Source organism: Alligator mississippiensis, chromosome 1, assembly GCF_030867095.1.
Source record: "Alligator mississippiensis isolate rAllMis1 chromosome 1, rAllMis1, whole genome shotgun sequence".
NCBI classification, from domain to species: Eukaryota; Metazoa; Chordata; order Crocodylia; family Alligatoridae; genus Alligator; species Alligator mississippiensis.
The window spans coordinates 465,555,347-465,573,949 of record NC_081824.1 but is presented as its reverse complement, the minus strand read 5'-3'; the positions used below and the strand labels follow the sequence as shown (position 1 = coordinate 465,573,949).

Sequence of the window (18,603 nt, the reverse complement as noted above, 5' to 3'; positions counted from 1 at the left end):
TCAAGAGGACTCATCAACGACGGACGACGACCCAGCGCCACCCGAAGAGGACCCCCGCGATAGACTGTATCTAGACTGAGACGCTTCATCTTCGGACCACTTCTCCCACCGTCGCGGACCATTGTCACGGGTATGTGTGTTTCTATCCTCTTTCTCTCTCAGCGTCGCGAAACCCCCCCCTCCCTCCCCCTCCCCACTCCCCTCTCCCCTTACCCCCGGGCTTAGTTGGCTAACTTTGTATCGCATGTAACCTAGGTGCGTTCCCAACCTCACCCCCATCCTTTTATTGTTAGTCCCTCGCCCGGGCGTTCTGTATTTCCCTATCGGCTTTGTCATCTTTTTTGGATTTACCATCCTTACCATTTACTGATAAAAGTCAATCTGTTCTTATCAGTTTAATATCTGATATGTCCTCGATGTGAGGACTTTATATTAAATGGATTTTTGGAACTGGGAGATGGACTCGGAGCTTGCTCCATCCACTCCACGCATCGGCCTGGTATTGCAGTGCCTCCAGGAGCGGTGCACCTCCCCTCGGGGAGAACTTGCTGCTGTCAAAAAGTAGATCTCGTTGCTTCTTCGGAGACATCTGGGGGGGCTGGTGCTGGGCAGGGACCCCCGGCAGTCTGGCAGGCAGGCTACTACTTGTCCGAAGCCTTCAAGAGGACGGGGTGGCTAGCTGTCCGGAAGAAAGCAGTCCCTCTGCCTGCACGTGGATGGAGAGCGCGGTCAGCAGCGTGCAGCTGAGGGGGGTGTCAGGGGCAGCCTGCTTGGTGACCCCCTGCAAACAGCTCTGTTACAGCGCAAATCCTCTGTCACAGCAGAAATCGGGGGCTTTAGGATGCCAGAAAGCCGTGGATGTTGTTGTCACACTGTTATGAAGCAAAACGAACCAAACTGAACACAGGCGGTACGGTACGGTACGGTACGTCTCAGAGGTCAGATGCGAGCCAGAACTGAAAGCTGGAAGGCCTGGGAAGAGCCAGAGGCCGCAACAACATCGAGGTGACGTCGAAGACCTTGCCCTGGTCGGGTTTGGCCCTCAGGTCGCCGGCGTATTTGTTGCGGACGGCGTCCTTCAGGAACCTCTCCAGGAAGGTCCTCGTGCGGGGCGTCACGGTCACGGGGTCGGCGTGCGGGGCTGGCTGCAGGGAGACTGCCAGCTCCCGGCGCTCCTCGGTCCAAGTCCAGGCGCAGCCGATGCGCTTCCCGAGGCGGCGCGTGGCGTTGCGGGCTCGGCTCCACAGCGAGGCAAAGTCCCCGCCGTCTCGGCTGAACTCGCCCTCCAGCGAGCCGCTCAGGAAGGTGGCCAAGTCACGTCCGGTGGGTTGCCTGCCGATCCTCTTGCGGGCGGTCTCCTCCAGGGCGCTGGCGGCGATGATACTTACCGTCGCGTCCGGGCAGCTGCTGCAGCTGGATGGCGTCGGGGGCGAGGAGGCATCCTCGAACCCCTCCGGCGGTGGGGCACGGACCCGAAGGCGTTGGAAATGTCCAGCCACGCCACCGCGCACTGCTTCCTGGCCCTCCGGGCGTTGTCCAGGGCCATCTGGAGGGTGAAATTGCCCTCCAGATGGCAGATGCTGGACGTGACGTCGGAGGCAGCCAGGTGGATGGGCCTGCGTTTTTAACGTCGCCAAGTGCGCTTCCCTGCACGTCGACGGGAAGCAGAAGAGCCGCGTCCTGGACTCCACCCTCACGATCCAGGGCCAGGCGATGCGGCACCTGCGCGACGGGGAGGCCTACTGCCACCTGGGGACGCCCACCGGCCACCGGGCCAGGCAGACGCCGGAGGAAACCATCAACGGCATCGTGCAGGACGCGCACAAACTGGACTCGTCCCTGCTGGCCCCGTGGCAGAAGATCGACGCGGTGAACACTTTCCTCATCCCCCGCGTCGCGTTCGTCCTGAGAGGCTCGGCGGTCCCCAAGACCCCCCTCAAGAAGGCGGACGCCGAGATCCGACGGCTGCTCAAGAAGTGGCTGCACCTGCCGCTGCGGGCCAGCAACGAGGTCCTGCACATCCCCTACCGGCAGGGGGGTGCCAACGTGCCCCGCATGGGAGACCTCGGCGACATCGCCGTGGTCACCCACGCCTTCCGCCTCCTGACCTGCCCGGACGCGACGGTAAGTATCATCGCCGCCAGCGCCCTGGAGGAGACCGCCCGCAAGAGGATCGGCAGGCAACCCACCGGACGTGACTTGGCCACCTTCCTGAGCGGCTCGCTGGAGGGCGAGTTCAGCCGAGACGGCGGGGACTTTGCCTCGCTGTGGAGCCGAGCCCGCAACGCCACGCGCCGCCTCGGGAAGCGCATCGGCTGCGCCTGGACTTGGACCGAGGAGCGCCGGGAGCTGGCAGTCTCCCTGCAGCCAGCCCCGCACGCCGACTCCGTGACCGTGACGCCCCGCACGAGGACCTTCCTGGAGAGGTTCCTGAAGGACGCCGTCCGCAACAAATACGCCGGCGACCTGAGGGCCAAACCCGACCAGGGCAAGGTCTTCGACGTCACCTCGATGTTGTTGCGGCCTCTGGCTCTTCCCAGGCCTTCCAGCTTTCAGTTCTGGCTCGCATCTGACCTCTGAGACGTACCGTACCGTACCGTACCGCCTGTGTTCAGTTTGGTTCGTTTTGCTTCATAACAGTGTGACAACAACATCCACGGCTTTCTGGCATCCTAAAGCCCCCGATTTCTGCTGTGACAGAGGATTTGCGCTGTAACAGAGCTGTTTGCAGGGGGTCACCAAGCAGGCTGCCCCTGACACCCCCCTCAGCTGCACGCTGCTGACCGCGCTCTCCATCCACGTGCAGGCAGAGGGACTGCTTTCTTCCGGACAGCTAGCCACCCCGTCCTCTTGAAGGCTTCGGACAAGTAGTAGCCTGCCTGCCAGACTGCCGGGGGTCCCTGCCCAGCACCAGCCCCCCCAGATGTCTCCGAAGAAGCAACGAGATCTACTTTTTGACAGCAGCAAGTTCTCCCCGAGGGGAGGTGCACCGCTCCTGGAGGCACTGCAATACCAGGCCGATGCGTGGAGTGGATGGAGCAAGCTCCGAGTCCATCTCCCAGTTCCAAAAATCCATTTAATATAAAGTCCTCACATCGAGGACATATCAGATATTAAACTGATAAGAACAGATTGACTTTTATCAGTAAATGGTAAGGATGGTAAATCCAAAAAAGATGACAAAGCCGATAGGGAAATACAGAACGCCCGGGCGAGGGACTAACAATAGAAGGATGGGGGTGAGGTTGGGAACGCACCTAGGTTACATGCGATACAAAGTTAGCCAACTAAGCCCGGGGGTAAGGGGAGAGGGGAGTGGGGAGGGGGAGGGAGGGGGTTTCGCGACGCTGAGAGAGAAAGAGGATAGAAACACACATACCCGTGACAATGGTCCGCGACGGTGGGAGGAGTGGTCCGAAGATGAAGCGTCTCAGTCTAGATACAGTCTATCGCGGGGGTCCTCTTCGGGTGGCGCTGGGTCGTCGTCCGTCGTTGATGAGTCCTCTTGAAGCGAAGGTCCGTCTGTTGCGGAGGGGGGCGGTTCAGGCGGTCCCCTCCGGGTCCGGTCCGGCGGCTGTTCTCCTGCTGGGGTCCGTGTACTGGCGGTGGCCCGTGATGTGTTCCACGTAGATGTCGCGGGACCACCGGATGGTGTCGGACACCATGAGGCAGCGCATCAGCTTGGCGTAGCGGCGGGAGACGCGGCAGGCGCGCAGGACGCTCTCGTTACTGGGGTCCCAGGCTCCGAGCGTCCCCACGATGAGCGCGTCGACCGTCACGTCGTAGCCGCGGCCCCTCAGGGTGTCGGCCAGCGGGGCGTACTTCTCCCGCTTGCGAGCCCGGGCGTCGGTGAAGGCTTGGCGCCGGTTCTCGAACGGGATGGTGACGTCCACGATGGTGATCTTCTTGGCCTCCTCGTCGGTGATCACGATGTCGGGGCGCATCTGGCTCTCGCAGCCCGGGACGGTGCGGTTGACGGAGACCTGCCCCGCGGCGGCCGGGATGGCCCTCACCAGCCGGTCCTGGACGGCGTTGTGGCGGAGCTGCCAGGCCCTGGCGTGCGGCTTGCAGCTGCACAGCACGTGGGGGAGGGTCTCGGCCGCGTAGCCGCACCGTCGGCACCTCTTGTCCCGGTGGCCGAAGCGGACGGCCCCGTTGAGAGGCAGGCAGTTGAGGCGGGCGCGGTGGAGGAAGCGCCAGTCCGCGAAGCGCGTGAAGCTCCCGCTAGGCATGAAGTGGTTGCTGGCGTCCCACTTCGAGGTGACGTCGAAGACCTTGCCCTGGTCGGGTTTGGCCCTCAGGTCGCCGGCGTATTTGTTGCGGACGGCGTCCTTCAGGAACCTCTCCAGGAAGGTCCTCGTGCGGGGCGTCACGGTCACGGGGTCGGCGTGCGGGGCTGGCTGCAGGGAGACTGCCAGCTCCCGGCGCTCCTCGGTCCAAGTCCAGGCGCAGCCGATGCGCTTCCCGAGGCGGCGCGTGGCGTTGCGGGCTCGGCTCCACAGCGAGGCAAAGTCCCCGCCGTCTCGGCTGAACTCGCCCTCCAGCGAGCCGCTCAGGAAGGTGGCCAAGTCACGTCCGGTGGGTTGCCTGCCGATCCTCTTGCGGGCGGTCTCCTCCAGGGCGCTGGCGGCGATGATACTTACCGTCGCGTCCGGGCAGGTCAGGAGGCGGAAGGCGTGGGTGACCACGGCGATGTCGCCGAGGTCTCCCATGCGGGGCACGTTGGCACCCCCCTGCCGGTAGGGGATGTGCAGGACCTCGTTGCTGGCCCGCAGCGGCAGGTGCAGCCACTTCTTGAGCAGCCGTCGGATCTCGGCGTCCGCCTTCTTGAGGGGGGTCTTGGGGACCGCCGAGCCTCTCAGGACGAACGCGACGCGGGGGATGAGGAAAGTGTTCACCGCGTCGATCTTCTGCCACGGGGCCAGCAGGGACGAGTCCAGTTTGTGCGCGTCCTGCACGATGCCGGTGATGGTTTCCTCCGGCGTCTGCCTGGCCCGGTGGCCGGTGGGCGTCCCCAGGTGGCAGTAGGCCTCCCCGTCGCGCAGGTGCCGCATCGCCTGGCCCTGGATCGTGAGGGTGGAGTCCAGGACGCGGCTCTTCTGCTTCCCGTCGACGTGCAGGGAAGCGCACTTGGCGACGTTGAAACGCAGGCCCATCCACCTGGCCGCCTCCGACGTCACGTCCAGCATCTGCTGCAGCTGGGTGGCGTCGGGGGCGAGGAGCACGAGGTCGTCGGCGTAGGCCAGGACGCTCAGCTTCTCGCCGTAGAGGTCGAGCCCGCCGGGGCCGCCCGCCACGGCTCGAAGGAGCGGTTCCATGGCCAGGTTGAAGATGATGGGGCTGAGGGGGCAGCCCTGCCTCACTCCCGACCGGATGGGGATCTCCGCGGTCTCCCCGTCGGTGGCGCGGACGGTTGTGGTGCAGCCGTGGTAGAGCTCGCGCACCAGGTTGGTGACGCCGTCCGGCAGGCCCAGCTCGCGGAGGGTGTCGAAGATGTGGCGGTGGGGCACGGACCCGAAGGCGTTGGAAATGTCCAGCCACGCCACCGCGCACTGCTTCTTGGTCCTCCGGGCGTTGTCCAGGGCCATCTGGAGGGTGAAGTTGTGCTCGTAGCAGCCCTCCGTGGACATGAAGCCCTTCTGGCTTCGGCTGACGGCTCCGCCGGTCACCGCCCAGTCGGCGATGCGGCCCGCCAGGCAGCCGGCGTAGAGTTTCGCGACGGTGGAGCACAGGGTGATGGGTCGCCAGTTGCCCGGGTCGTTCGGGTCTCCCTTCTTGTGGATGAGGACCGTCATGGCCCTCTTCCAGGCGGCGGGCGTGCGCCGGAACTCTCTGCACCTGTTGAAGAGAACAGAAAGAACAAGGCAGCCCGGGTCACGTTTTTTAAGGAGACCGTACCTGATCCCGTCCTTGCCGGGGGCGGTGTCCCTGGTCCTCTTCAGGCGGGCTTCCACCTCCTGCGGCGTGAAGGCGTCCTCGAACCCCTCCGCCGGGGGCACGGGGGTCAGCGCTTCGACGGTCGCGGGGCGTGGGGTGGCGGCATCCGTTGGAGGGTTGAAGACCCTGCTGAAATATCTGAAGAGAGCCTCCCGGGGGACCTGGCAGAAGGCCGAGGGTCCCTCCAGGATTTCTCTCACCGCCTTGGGACGGTTGGCCCGGTACAGCTTCTGGATCCGGGAGGCCGCCGCCGGGTCGTAGCGCTGGCGCCTGGGTCGCCTCTGCGGTTGGGGCCTGTGGTCTCGTCGCGTCGCCGGTCTGTTGTTGTTTCCTCGGGGTTGGCCGGGCCGGGCGGCCGCCGAGAGCTCCTCTGTGAGCCGGGCCACCGAGGCCTCGAAAGCCTCGAAGGTGGTGGCCTGGGAGAGCTCCTCCAGCCAGAGGGTCTGCCATGGAGAGGGCATCCTCTGCTGCGGGGAGGGCTCCGCACCGGGAGATTCCGGCACGCTCGGGGGCCGGAGGGCGCCCGGCGGCTCGGTTCCTCCCGGCGGCTCCGGAATCCTCGGCGGGGCGGGGGCCTCGGGTGGCCCCGGGGGTCCCGGTGGAGGGCTGTCCGGTCGGGGCGTCGCGTTCGGTCGGGGGACCCTGGGCGGAGGCCTGCACGGTGGCGTCGTCGGGGCAGGTCTCTCCGTAGGGCGGTCCTCGGAGGTCTGGTCCGGTGGGGTTGTCGGCGGGGTGGCCGGTCTGGCGGGTCTCCGCGCCGCGGCCTGGGTGCGCCGGGCCGGGGCGGCGGACCTCACCAGCGTGCCGGGTCTCCTCTCTGCTCCGTGGCCTTGGCATACCTTCTGGTGGTTCTTGAGGAGTTTCAAGGCCTCGTATTCGGTGCCGCAGAGGGAGCAGTAAAAAGCTAGGCGCAGCTGGTGGAAGCGCCGCAGGTGCTTGTTCATGTCGCCGTGCGACCTGTACTGTCTCGGCGGGTGGCAGGTCGGGCAGAACAGCTTGCCCGGAAGAGGGAAGGGGAGGAACGTGAGCGCCGTCACGTCTGCTCCTTCCCCTGGGTCGTCCGTGGGGGGGTCCGGCATCGGGGGGGTTCGGGGCTCCTCCACCAGCGTGGGGAGACCCTTGGGGGGGGCGTCCTCGGGGCCGCCGGGGTCCGGGGGCCGTCGCCGTTCGGGGCCCGTCGTCGTCACCGGGGCGCCGTGGGGGTCCGGAGGGCTCCGCTGTCGCACGGGACGCTCCGTCGTTGTCCGGGGGGCGTCCTCGGGCTCCGGGGTCCTCCGCCGGGAGGCGGCTCTCGTCAGCCGGGGTTCCGGGCTTTGAGAGTCTCTCTGCCTCCGGGGGTCGATCGATGGTCGGGGGTCCGCCGCCGCCTGTCGGGGTCCCGACATCGTGGGGGGGTGCGTCGGGGTTCTTCGCCGGCTCGGGTTCGCTGGTCTACCCTCCTGGGAGGGTCCTCCGGGATCCGTAGTCGACGTTCCGCCCTAGCTGGGGTCTCCGTGCCTCGAGCGTTCTCGACAGTGGATCAGGGCGTCCTTGAGACCTGGGGGTGTTGCTCCACGTTCCGTCCTCCGAACCCTGGCGTTCGCCTACCGACCGAGGTCTTCGGCTACTAGCCCGAGCTGGGGTTTTCGCTTTATCGGGGTCCGGCGAGCCAGAGCACCCTTTGGCTACTAACCTGGGAAGCACGGTCGCTTGCGCAACCGGATACCCTTTCGGACGTACTGGCGGCACCGCCTTCTCTAGCCCGTCATGACTGACGAGAACCCTCGCTGCAGCAGGAGAAAGAAAAGCAAGCTGCTAGTCAGCTCACTTTTTGTCTCTATAGTTCCGGCAGTCTGCCGGACTGGGTTGGCGCCGGTCCTGGAAGTACTGCAATACCAGGCCGGGCGCGGGGCGAAAGTAAGTGTTTCTCTGTCTTTTTCAGCAATTAAACTGCAAAACCGGGCCGACGTGTGGAGTGGATGGAGCAAGCTCCGAGTTCCGCTCCCGGCACCGGAAAATGCGTTCAATGCGTCAGTCCTCGCATCGAGAACGTAAGAACAGATTGACTTTTATCAGTAAATGGTAAGGATGGTAAATCCAAAAAAGATGACAAAGCCGATAGGGAAATACAGAACGCCCGGGCGAGGGACTAACAATAAAAGGATGGGGGTGAGGTTGGGAACGCACCTAGGTTACATGCGATACAAAGTTAGCCAACTAAGCCCGGGGGTAAGGGGAGAGGGGAGTGGGGAGGGGGAGGGAGGGGGGGGTTTCGCGACGCTGAGAGAGAAAGAGGATAGAAACACACATACCCGTGACAATGGTCCGCGACGGTGGGAGAAGTGGTCCGAAGATGAAGCGTCTCAGTCTAGATACAGTCTATCGCGGGGGTCCTCTTCGGGTGGCGCTGGGTCGTCGTCCGTCGTTGATGAGTCCTCTTGAAGCGAAGGTCCGTCTGTTGCGGAGGGGGGCGGTTCAGGCGGTCCCCTCCGGGTCCGGTCCGGCGGCTGTTCTCCTGCTGGGGTCCGTGTACTGGCGGTGGCCCGTGATGTGTTCCACGTAAATGTCGCGGGACCACCGGATGGTGTCGGACACCATGAGGCAGCGCATCAGCTTGGCGTAGCGGCGGGAGACGCGGCAGGCGCGCAGGACGCTCTCGTTACTGGGGTCCCAGGCTCCGAGCGTCCCCACGATGAGCGCGTCGACCGTCACGTCGTAGCCGCGGCCCCTCAAGGTGTCGGCCAGCGGGGCGTACTTCTCCCGCTTGCGAGCCCGGGCGTCGGTGAAGGCTTGGCGCCGGTTCTCGAACGGGATGGTGACGTCCACGATGGTGATCTTCTTGGCCTCCTCGTCGGTGATCACGATGTCGGGGCGCATCTGGCTCTCGCAGCCCGGGACGGTGCGGTTGACGGAGACCTGCCCCGCGGCGGCCGGGATGGCCCTCACCAGCCGGTCCTGGACGGCGTTGTGGCGGAGCTGCCAGGCCCTGGCGTGCGGCTTGCAGCTGCACAGCACGTGGGGGAGGGTCTCGGCCGCGTAGCCGCACCGGCGGCACCTCTTGTCCCGGTGGCCGAAGCGGACGGCCCCGTTGAGAGGCAGGCAGTTGAGGCGGGCGCGGTGGAGGAAGCGCCAGTCCGCGAAGCGCGTGAAGCTCCCGCTGGGCATGAAGTGGTTGCTGGCGTCCCACTTCGAGGTGACGTCGAAGACCTTGCCCTGGTCGGGTTTGGCCCTCAGGTCGCCGGCGTATTTGTTGCGGACGGCGTCCTTCAGGAACCTCTCCAGGAAGGTCCTCGTGCGGGGCGTCACGGTCACGGAGTCGGCGTGCGGGGCTGGCTGCAGGGAGACTGCCAGCTCCCGGCGCTCCTCGGTCCAAGTCCAGGCGCAGCCGATGCGCTTCCCGAGGCGGCGCGTGGCGTTGCGGGCTCGGCTCCACAGCGAGGCAAAGTCCCCGCCGTCTCGGCTGAACTCGCCCTCCAGCGAGCCGCTTAGGAAGGTGGCCAAGTCACGTCCGGTGGGTTGCCTGCCGATCCTCTTGCGGGCGGTCTCCTCCAGGGCGCTGGCGGCGATGATACTTACCGTCGCGTCCGGGCAGGTCAGGAGGCGGAAGGCGTGGGTGACCACGGCGATGTCGCCGAGGTCTCCCATGCGGGGCACGTTGGCACCCCCCTGCCGGTAGGGGATGTGCAGGACCTCGTTGCTGGCCCGCAGCGGCAGGTGCAGCCACTTCTTGAGCAGCCGTCGGATCTCGGCGTCCGCCTTCTTGAGGGGGGTCTTGGGGACCGCCGAGCCTCTCAGGACGAACGCGACGCGGGGGATGAGGAAAGTGTTCACCGCGTCGATCTTCTGCCACGGGGCCAGCAGGGACGAGTCCAGTTTGTGCGCGTCCTGCACGATGCCGTTGATGGTTTCCTCCGGCGTCTGCCTGGCCCGGTGGCCGGTGGGCGTCCCCAGGTGGCAGTAGGCCTCCCCGTCGCGCAGGTGCCGCATCGCCTGGCCCTGGATCGTGAGGGTGGAGTCCAGGACGCGGCTCTTCTGCTTCCCGTCGACGTGCAGGGAAGCGCACTTGGCGACGTTAAAACGCAGGCCCATCCACCTGGCTGCCTCCGACGTCACGTCCAGCATCTGCCATCTGGAGGGCAATTTCACCCTCCAGATGGCCCTGGACAACGCCCGGAGGACCAGGAAGCAGTGCGCGGTGGCGTGGCTGGACATTTCCAACGCCTTCGGGTCCGTGCCCCACCGCCGGAGGGGTTCGAGGATGCCTCCTCGCCCCCGACGCCATCCAGCTGCAGCAGCTGCCCGGACGCGACGGTAAGTATCATCGCCGCCAGCGCCCTGGAGGAGACCGCCCGCAAGAGGATCGGCAGGCAACCCACCGGACGTGACTTGGCCACCTTCCTGAGCGGCTCGCTGGAGGGCGAGTTCAGCCGAGACGGCGGGGACTTTGCCTCGCTGTGGAGCCGAGCCCGCAACGCCACGCGCCGCCTCGGGAAGCGCATCGGCTGCGCCTGGACTTGGACCGAGGAGCGCCGGGAGCTGGCAGTCTCCCTGCAGCCAGCCCCGCACGCCGACCCCGTGACCGTGACGCCCCGCACGAGGACCTTCCTGGAGAGGTTCCTGAAGGACGCCGTCCGCAACAAATACGCCGGCGACCTGAGGGCCAAACCCGACCAGGGCAAGGTCTTCGACGTCACCTCGATGTTGTTGCGGCCTCTGGCTCTTCCCAGGCCTTCCAGCTTTCAGTTCTGGCTCGCATCTGACCTCTGAGACGTACCGTACCGTACCGTACCGCCTGTGTTCAGTTTGGTTCGTTTTGCTTCATAACAGTGTGACAACAACATCCACGGCTTTCTGGCATCCTAAAGCCCCCGATTTCTGCTGTGACAGAGGATTTGCGCTGTAACAGAGCTGTTTGCAGGGGGTCACCAAGCAGGCTGCCCCTGACACCCCCCTCAGCTGCACGCTGCTGACCGCGCTCTCCATCCACGTGCAGGCAGAGGGACTGCTTTCTTCCGGACAGCTAGCCACCCCGTCCTCTTGAAGGCTTCGGACAAGTAGTAGCCTGCCTGCCAGACTGCCGGGGGTCCCTGCCCAGCACCAGCCCCCCCAGATGTCTCCGAAGAAGCAACGAGATCTACTTTTTGACAGCAGCAAGTTCTCCCCGAGGGGAGGTGCACCGCTCCTGGAGGCACTGCAATACCAGGCCGATGCGTGGAGTGGATGGAGCAAGCTCCGAGTCCATCTCCCAGTTCCAAAAATCCATTTAATATAAAGTCCTCACATCGAGGACATATCAGATATTAAACTGATAAGAACAGATACTACACTTGATCTTAGCCAAAAGGCCGAGAAGCGATACTGTGAGCCCCTCGGAAACCTCGGGGCCCCCATGGGCAGCCCTCCCAAACACACCGCAAGCTGCCACAGAGGCCCCTCCGCTCACAGTCATCGCCTGCAGCTTCTGGCGCCACAAACCCACACGGAAAAGTCCTTCCGCAATATCTCGTGCCCAACAGGTCTGAAGCACCCCCCCCACCCTCCCCCACGTAGCCCAAAGGTCCCCCCATTCATGCCCTCTCAACACTGCCCTGCCTCTCGCCTCCTCCTCGCTGGCCATGAGAGGAGAGATGATTTGCTCAAAGCCCGAGCGAGCACGATGACGACACCATCTCGCGGGGCGTTCCTCCAGCTCTGCTCTCGCCGCCAGCAGCAGCAGCAGCACCAAGCCCCTGAGCAGACAGGGGTACACTGGGAGCCCTTGTCAAAGGGGCAGGGATCAAAAGGGCAGCTGCTGATCCGAGGGAGAACGGGCTCTAATCCCTGAGGGGCAATGCGCTTCACTGGTCGGTGCCACCGTGCTTAGTGGCAGAGTGGGAATGTACTTCAGTTGTGCTTGAACACTGTTAATCACTGAGTGTGAGCCCACCCGGTTGTATTTGAACAGGAACACCCTTAATTGTTGCCTGTGAGAGTGTGATTGTGCTTCAGTTGTGCTTGAACACCCGTTAATCACTGAGTGTGAGCCCACCCACCGGTATTTGAACGGGAACACCCTTAATTGTTGCCTGTGAGACCGTGATTGTGCTTCAGTTGCGCTTGAACACCCGTTAATCACTGTGTGAGCCCACCCACCCGTATAATGGGAACACTCTTAATTGTTGCCTGTGAGAGTGTGAGTGTCTGCACTTGTGCTTGAACACCCGTTAATCACTGAGTGTGAGCCCACCCACCGGTATAATGGGAACACCCTCAATTGTTGCCTGTGAGAGTGTGAGTGTCTGCAGTTGTGCTTGAACACCCGTTAATCACTGTGTGAGCCCACCCACCCGTATAATGGGAACACTCTTAATTGTTGCCTGCGAGAGTGTGAGTGTCTGCAGTTGTGCTTGAACACCCGTTAATCACTGAGTGCGAACCCACCCACCGGTAGTGGAAGAGGAACACCCTTAATTGTTGCCTGTGAGAGTGTGAGTGTCTGCAGTTGTGCTTGAACACCCGTTAATCACTGAGTGCGAACCCACCCACCGGTAGTGGAACAGGAACACCCTTAATTGTTGCCTGTGAGAGTGTGAGTGTCTGCAGTTGTGCTTGAACACCTGTTAATCACTGAGCGCAAACCCACCCACCGGTAGTGGAACAGGAACACCCTTAATTGTTGCCTGTGAGACTGTGATTGTGCTTCAGTTGTGATTGAACACCCATTAATCACTGAGCGCGAACCCACCCACCGGTAGTGGAACAGGAACACCCTTAATTGTTGCCTGTGAGAGTGTGAGTGTCTGCAGTTGTGCTCGAACACCTGTTAATCACTGAGCGCGAACCCACCCACCGGTAGTGGAACAGGAACACCCTTAATTGTTGCCTGTGAGACTGTGATTGTGCTTCAGTTGTGATTGAACACCCTTTAATCACTGAGCGCGAACCCACCCACCGGTAGTGGAACAGGAACACCCTTAATTGTTGCCTGTGAGAGTGTGAGTGTCTGCAGTTGTGCTCGAACACCTGTTAATCACTGAGCGCGAACCCACCCACCGGTAGTGGAACAGGAACACCCTTAATTGTTGCCTGTGAAGGAGCTGCGGACGACTGAAACAGAGCAAAACCTTCCTTTCCAGTTTCGGCTGCAGCGCCTCTCCTTTGCTTCGTCTTCGTTGTTCTCAGCTAGCTCACAGCTAACAACTAGAACAGGGTTGCACGTGATTGCGCTTCACTGTTTCTGTGCACACACGTAATTGTGTCTCAGTGGACATCGCTGTTGCGTGAAAATGCACTTAATCGCACAAAGTGGACGCTGAATGAACACGCTTAACGGCTGTGCAGGCACGAGCCGAGAACGACTTGAAGGTGGCAGCTCCTTTCCAGTTTGGGGCGCGGAGCCTCTGCTTTGCCTCATTTGAGGCGTTCTCAGCGTGCTCGCACCCCGCCGTCCCAACGGAGCTGCTGCTCCCCTTTGGAAAAGGCCCCTTTCCTCTCGGCTGTCACGAGCAGCCTCTGGGCCCAGCAACCTGGGGAGAAATCCCTCTCGCAACACCGCCCTCGGCACTGGCGTCTCCCTCGCTCGTGTATCCCAAAGATTCCTGCCCCCTCAACGCTGCCCTGCCTCTCGCCTCCTGGCTGGCTGCGTGAGGAGAGGAGACGAGACTGAGACAGAGACACGCAGGATCTGCATGAAGGCAGTGCAACGCCCCAACGTGATGACGACATCCTGACTTGAACCCTCCCCTGGCGAGGGGACTGTGCCTCTGGCCGCCCGCCCTCTCCTCTGCCCGGCCCTACTTCCTCCAGGAGCACGCGCGACACGAGCAGGGGACCGACCCCACACAGGGACCCTGCGCTTACTGGAAGGCGGTGTCAACACAGTGCGCGTTAAATACACAGCTGGAACTGACAGTCAGAAGTCTTCAACGGGACGGGAGGCTGTCAGTCTCCCTGTATGCTGCAAATACCGCGGCACTGCCAGGACGGTAAGCGGGGCCCGTGAAATGCCCAGCGCTGTCAGCGATAACACCAGTTCAGAAACTGACTTTTGGGGGCCTCGAAGGTTCGCGGAACTCATCAGTTCAGGACCTGCCAGCAAACGTCACAACCACAGCAACAAAAATAACAACAGTTCGTAGATTCATAGATGTTAGGGTCGCAAGGGACCTCAATAGATCATCAAGTCCGACCCCCTGCCTAGGCAGGAAAGAGTGCTGGGTCTAGATGACCCCAGCTAGATGCCTATCCAACCTCCTCTTGAAGACCCCCAGGGTAGGGGAGAGCACCACCTCCCTTGGGAGCCCGTTCCAGACCTTGGCCACTCGAACTGTGAAGAAGTTCTTCCTCAGTTAGACGCGGGAGCGGCGAGAGACGCGCGGGTGAAAGCTCGCTGCGCCCCCGCTCCCCCGAAGCCCCCCAGAAACCCTCCAGCAGCCGCGGAGCCCCCCCGCTGACCCCCAGCGCAGCCGGGGTAAGCGGGGCCCGTGGAGAGAAGGGGCTAACCCCTTAGTGTGTGTGTGGGAGGCAGCGGCTGAGTGGAGCCGGGCCGGGTCAAGCCCCGCCCAGGCCCCTACTTCGCCCAGCCCCCCAGGGAGCCACGCGACCGGAGCCGCACGAACAGGCTGCACAAACAGGCGCGCTTCTCTGCCGGCGCGTGAGTTAGCGCGGAGTTCGCGCGGAAGGGCGCACGGGAGGGCGCCAGACCCTGCCTGCGCACCCCCCAGGGTAGACAGTCCCAGTCGTAGCCAGCCTACCAGAGGCATGACACGGATGGGCACGCGCCGCACCCCGAGGGTCCCCTCGGGCTCCGCGGCCCCCCCCCCCGGCACCTCAGAGACGGCCACCCAGACGGAGCCCCTGGTCCCGGGCTCCACGCAGACGGAGCCCCTGGCTCTCGGCTGCGGGGGCTGCCTGTCCCTTTTTCAGGCTCTGGGGCCTGGGAGCATGGCGACCTTCCCTTGCGGGGTCTGCTCCATTTTGGGGTCTCTGGCGCGCCAGCTGGAGGAGCTCCAGGCCACAGTCCACAGACTGCGTGCCATCAGGGACTGCGAGCAGGAGATAGACTCCTACTGCCAGGCCCTTCTCCCCCGGGAGGCAGGGGGTAGATCACAGTCTCCCTCCAGGCCAGAGGAGGACTCTGGGACCTCCTGCTGTGTCCAGCCAGGGGCATGGACCAAGGTGGTCAAGGGCCCTAAGGCCCGCCGCACCAAGGCCCCTCCCTCACCAGAACTGAGCAACAGGTACGCACCTCTTGCTGCCCCGGCAGAGCCTGCCGAGTTGCCGGCCCCCACAGGCAACACGGGCCCAACTGCAGCTCCCGCCCCTGCTCTCCCCAAGACAAAACGTAAGGTGTTTGTTGTGGGAGACTCCCTCCTGAGGGGGACGGAGGGGCCAATCTGCCACCCCAACCCCTTAGCCCGGCAAGTCTGCTGCTTCCCAGGGGCCCGCATCCGGGACATTGCGGAGAGGATCCCAAAGCTCCTCAAACCCACAGACCACTATCCCATGCTCCTTATTCATGTGGGCACCAATGACACGGCTCGGAGCGCTCCCAGCCAGGTCATGAGGCGCTACAGGGATTTGGGAGCGGGGCTAAAGGGTCTGGGGGCACAGGTGGTGTTCTCGTCGATCCTCCCAGTCTCAGGCTATGGGCTGAGGAGGGACAGGAGGATCTATGTGGTCAACCAAAGACTGCGGCGCTGGTGTCGTCAGGAAGGCTTTGGCTTTCATGACCACAGCCCGCTCTTTGGCGAGAGAGGCAGCGAGCTGCTGGGAAGAGATGGTCTCCACCTCTCTCCCCTAGGGAGGAGGCTCTTCTCAGCCAGACTGGCTGACCTGCTCCACCGGGCTTTAAACTAAGCCCGCTGGGGGACGGGGGGACTACCGTCACTGCTGGCCCGCTGAGCAATCCTTGCAAAGCCAGCGGATCACGGCACTCAAGGGAGCCCACCCCTGCCCCAGCCCTGGTAAAATCTGTGGGCAAGGAAGGAGCCCCCCAGGGGGCACTTGCCTGCCTGTACACTAATGCCAGGAGCTTGGGGAATAAGCAGGAGGAGCTCATCCTCCTGCTCAGTGCACACAATTACGATGTCATAGGGATCACGGAGACCTGGTGGGACTCCACCCATGACTGGACCACGGGGATAGATGGCTATACCCTGTACAGGAGGGATCGTGTAGAGAAAAGGGGCGGGGGTGTAGCTCTCTATGTTAAGGAAAGCTACGCGTCCCTGCAAGCCGATATTGGCGACCAGGGTGGACGGCTGGAGACCCTCTGGGTTAAAATCCGTGGGGAACACGGCACAGGGGACACAATGGTGGGAGTCTATTACAGACCTCCCACCCAAAGTCCTGAGCTTGACCAGGAGTTTGCCCAGGAACTGGCTGAGGCAGCTTGCTCCAGGACCATGGTTGTCATGGGTGACTTCAACTACCCGGACATCTCGTGGGAGGATCGCTCAGCAAAATCTGAGCGGTCGCAGAGCTTCCTCTCGTGCGTGGATGACCTCTACCTGATTCAAGAAGTCTATGGGCCAACGAGAGGCAAAGCGCTGCTCGACCTGGTGCTGGCTACTGGGGAGGACCTAGTCGGCGACCTAGTGATCGATGGGAAGCTGGGTGACAGCGACCACGAGCTGATCACCTTCACCATCCGTCGAAAAGCTGGCAAGTCAGTCAGCAACACGGAAGTCCTTGACTTCAGGAAAGCCGACTTTGACAAGCTCAGGAGGCTTGTCAGTGAGGCCCTAAGGGACTGTGACCACAGGGACAGGGGAGTTCAAGAAGAGTGGCTGCTCCTCAAGGGAGCGATCCTCAATGCACAAACTAAGTCTATTCCATCTCGGAGGAAAGGCAGCAAGAGGGCACAGCAGCCCCCCTGGCTCTCCAGGGACCTAGCAGACCTCCTGAGGCTAAAAAGAAAGGCCTACAAAGGATGGAGCATGGGAGTCACCTCCAAGGAGGATTATTCTGCACTGGTCTGGTCCTGTAGGGAGCAGACCAGGAAAGCCAAGGCCGCAACTGAACTCCAGCTAGCTTTGAGCATCAAGGACAATAAAAAGTCCTTTTTCAGATATGTGGGGAGCCGGAGGAAAAGCAGGGGCAACGTTGGACCCCTGCTGAACCAGATGGGGCAACTGACAACTGACGCCCAGGAAAAAGCCAACCTATTAAATAGGTACTTTGCGTCGGTCTTTCATCAGCCCCATGGGACGCCCATGCCCGCTACTGGGCCGGGAAGTCCGGGTGAGGGTGATCCCCTGCCCTCCATTAATGCTGACTTCGTGAAGGAACATCTTGAGAAGCTGGATACCTTCAAGTCAGCCGGCCCTGACAATCTTCACCCCAGGGTACTCAAGGAGCTGGCGAGCATCATAGCCCAGCCTCTAGCGCGGATCTTTGAAAACTCTTGGCGCTCTGGTGTAGTGCCCGAAGACTGGAAGAAGGCCAACGTGGTGCCTATCTTCAAGAAAGGGAGGAAAGTGGATCCGGCTAACTATAGGCCCATCAGCCTGACTTCTATCCCGGGGAAGATCTTAGAAAAGTTTATTAAGGAGGCCATCCTTAATGGACTGGCCGACGCCAACATCTTAAGGGATAGCCAGCACGGGTTTGTTGCGGGTAGGTCTTGCTTGACCAATCTCATTTCCTTCTACGACCAGGTGACCTATCACCTGGACAAGGGAGATGAGATTGATGTCATATATCTTGACTTCAAAAAAGCCTTCGATCTGGTGTCCCATGATCGTCTCTTGGAGAAACTGGCCAATTGTCGCCTTGGGTCCTCCACGATCCACTGGCTGGAAAATTGGCTCCGGGGTCGGACCCAGAGGGTAGTAATTGATGGAAGTCCCTCATCGTGGTGTCCTGTGACCAGTGGGGTCCCCCAGGGCTCTGTCCTTGGACCCATACTGTTCAACATCTTCATTAATGATGTGGACACTGGAGTCAGAAGCGGACTGGCCAAGTTCGCAGATGACACCAAACTTTGGGGCAAAGCATCCACACCAGAAGACAGGCGGATGATCCAGGCTGACCTGGACAGGCTCAGCAAGTGGGCGGATGAGAATCTGATGGTGTTCAACGCCGATACATGCAAGGTTCTCCACCTTGGGGAAAAAAAACCCGCAGCATCCTTATAGGCTCGGCAGTGCTATGTTGGTTAGCACTATGGAAGAAAGAGACTTGGGGGTCATCATTGACCACAAGGTGAACATGAGCCTGCAGTGCGATGCTGCGGCTAGTAAAGCGACCAAAACGCTGGCTTGCATCCATAGATGCTTCTCAAGCAAATCCCGGGACGTCATTCTCCCCCTGTACTCGGCCTTAGTGAGGCCGCAGCTGGAGTACTGCGTCCAGTTTTGGGCTCCACAATTCAAAAAGGATGTGGAGAAGCTTGAGAGAGTCCAGAGAAGAGCCACGCGCATGATCAGAGGTCAGGGAAGCAGACCCTACGATGACAGGCTGAGAGCCCTGGGGCTCTTTAGCCTGGAAAAGCGCAGGCTCAGGGGTGATCTGATGGCCACCTACAAGTTTATCAGGGGCGACCACCAGTATCTGGGGGAACGTTTGTTCACCAGAGCGCCCCAAGGGATGATGAGGTCGAACGGTCACAAACTACTACAAGATCGTTTCAGGCTGGACATAAGGAAGAATTTCTTTACTGTCCGAGCCCCCAAGGTCTGGAACAGCCTGCCGCCGGAGGTTGTT

General features: G+C 62.1%; 3 non-coding genes across 3 annotated transcripts; 1 reads left to right on the top strand and 2 right to left on the bottom strand.

The window, feature by feature from the left end:
- Positions 1-347: 347 nt before the first annotated feature.
- LOC132247809 (U2 spliceosomal RNA) lies at positions 348-533 on the top strand. Its single transcript, XR_009459248.1, has one exon. It is a non-coding gene; the product is annotated as a U2 spliceosomal RNA (small nuclear RNA).
- Positions 534-2,979: 2,446 nt separating this feature from the next.
- On the bottom strand, positions 2,980-3,165 carry LOC132247808 (U2 spliceosomal RNA). The gene has a single exon (XR_009459247.1). It is a non-coding gene; the product is annotated as a U2 spliceosomal RNA (small nuclear RNA).
- Positions 3,166-11,082: 7,917 nt separating this feature from the next.
- Positions 11,083-11,273, bottom strand: LOC132248084 (U2 spliceosomal RNA). The gene has a single exon (XR_009459434.1). It is a non-coding gene; the product is annotated as a U2 spliceosomal RNA (small nuclear RNA).
- Between the last annotated feature and the right edge of the window lie 7,330 nt (positions 11,274-18,603).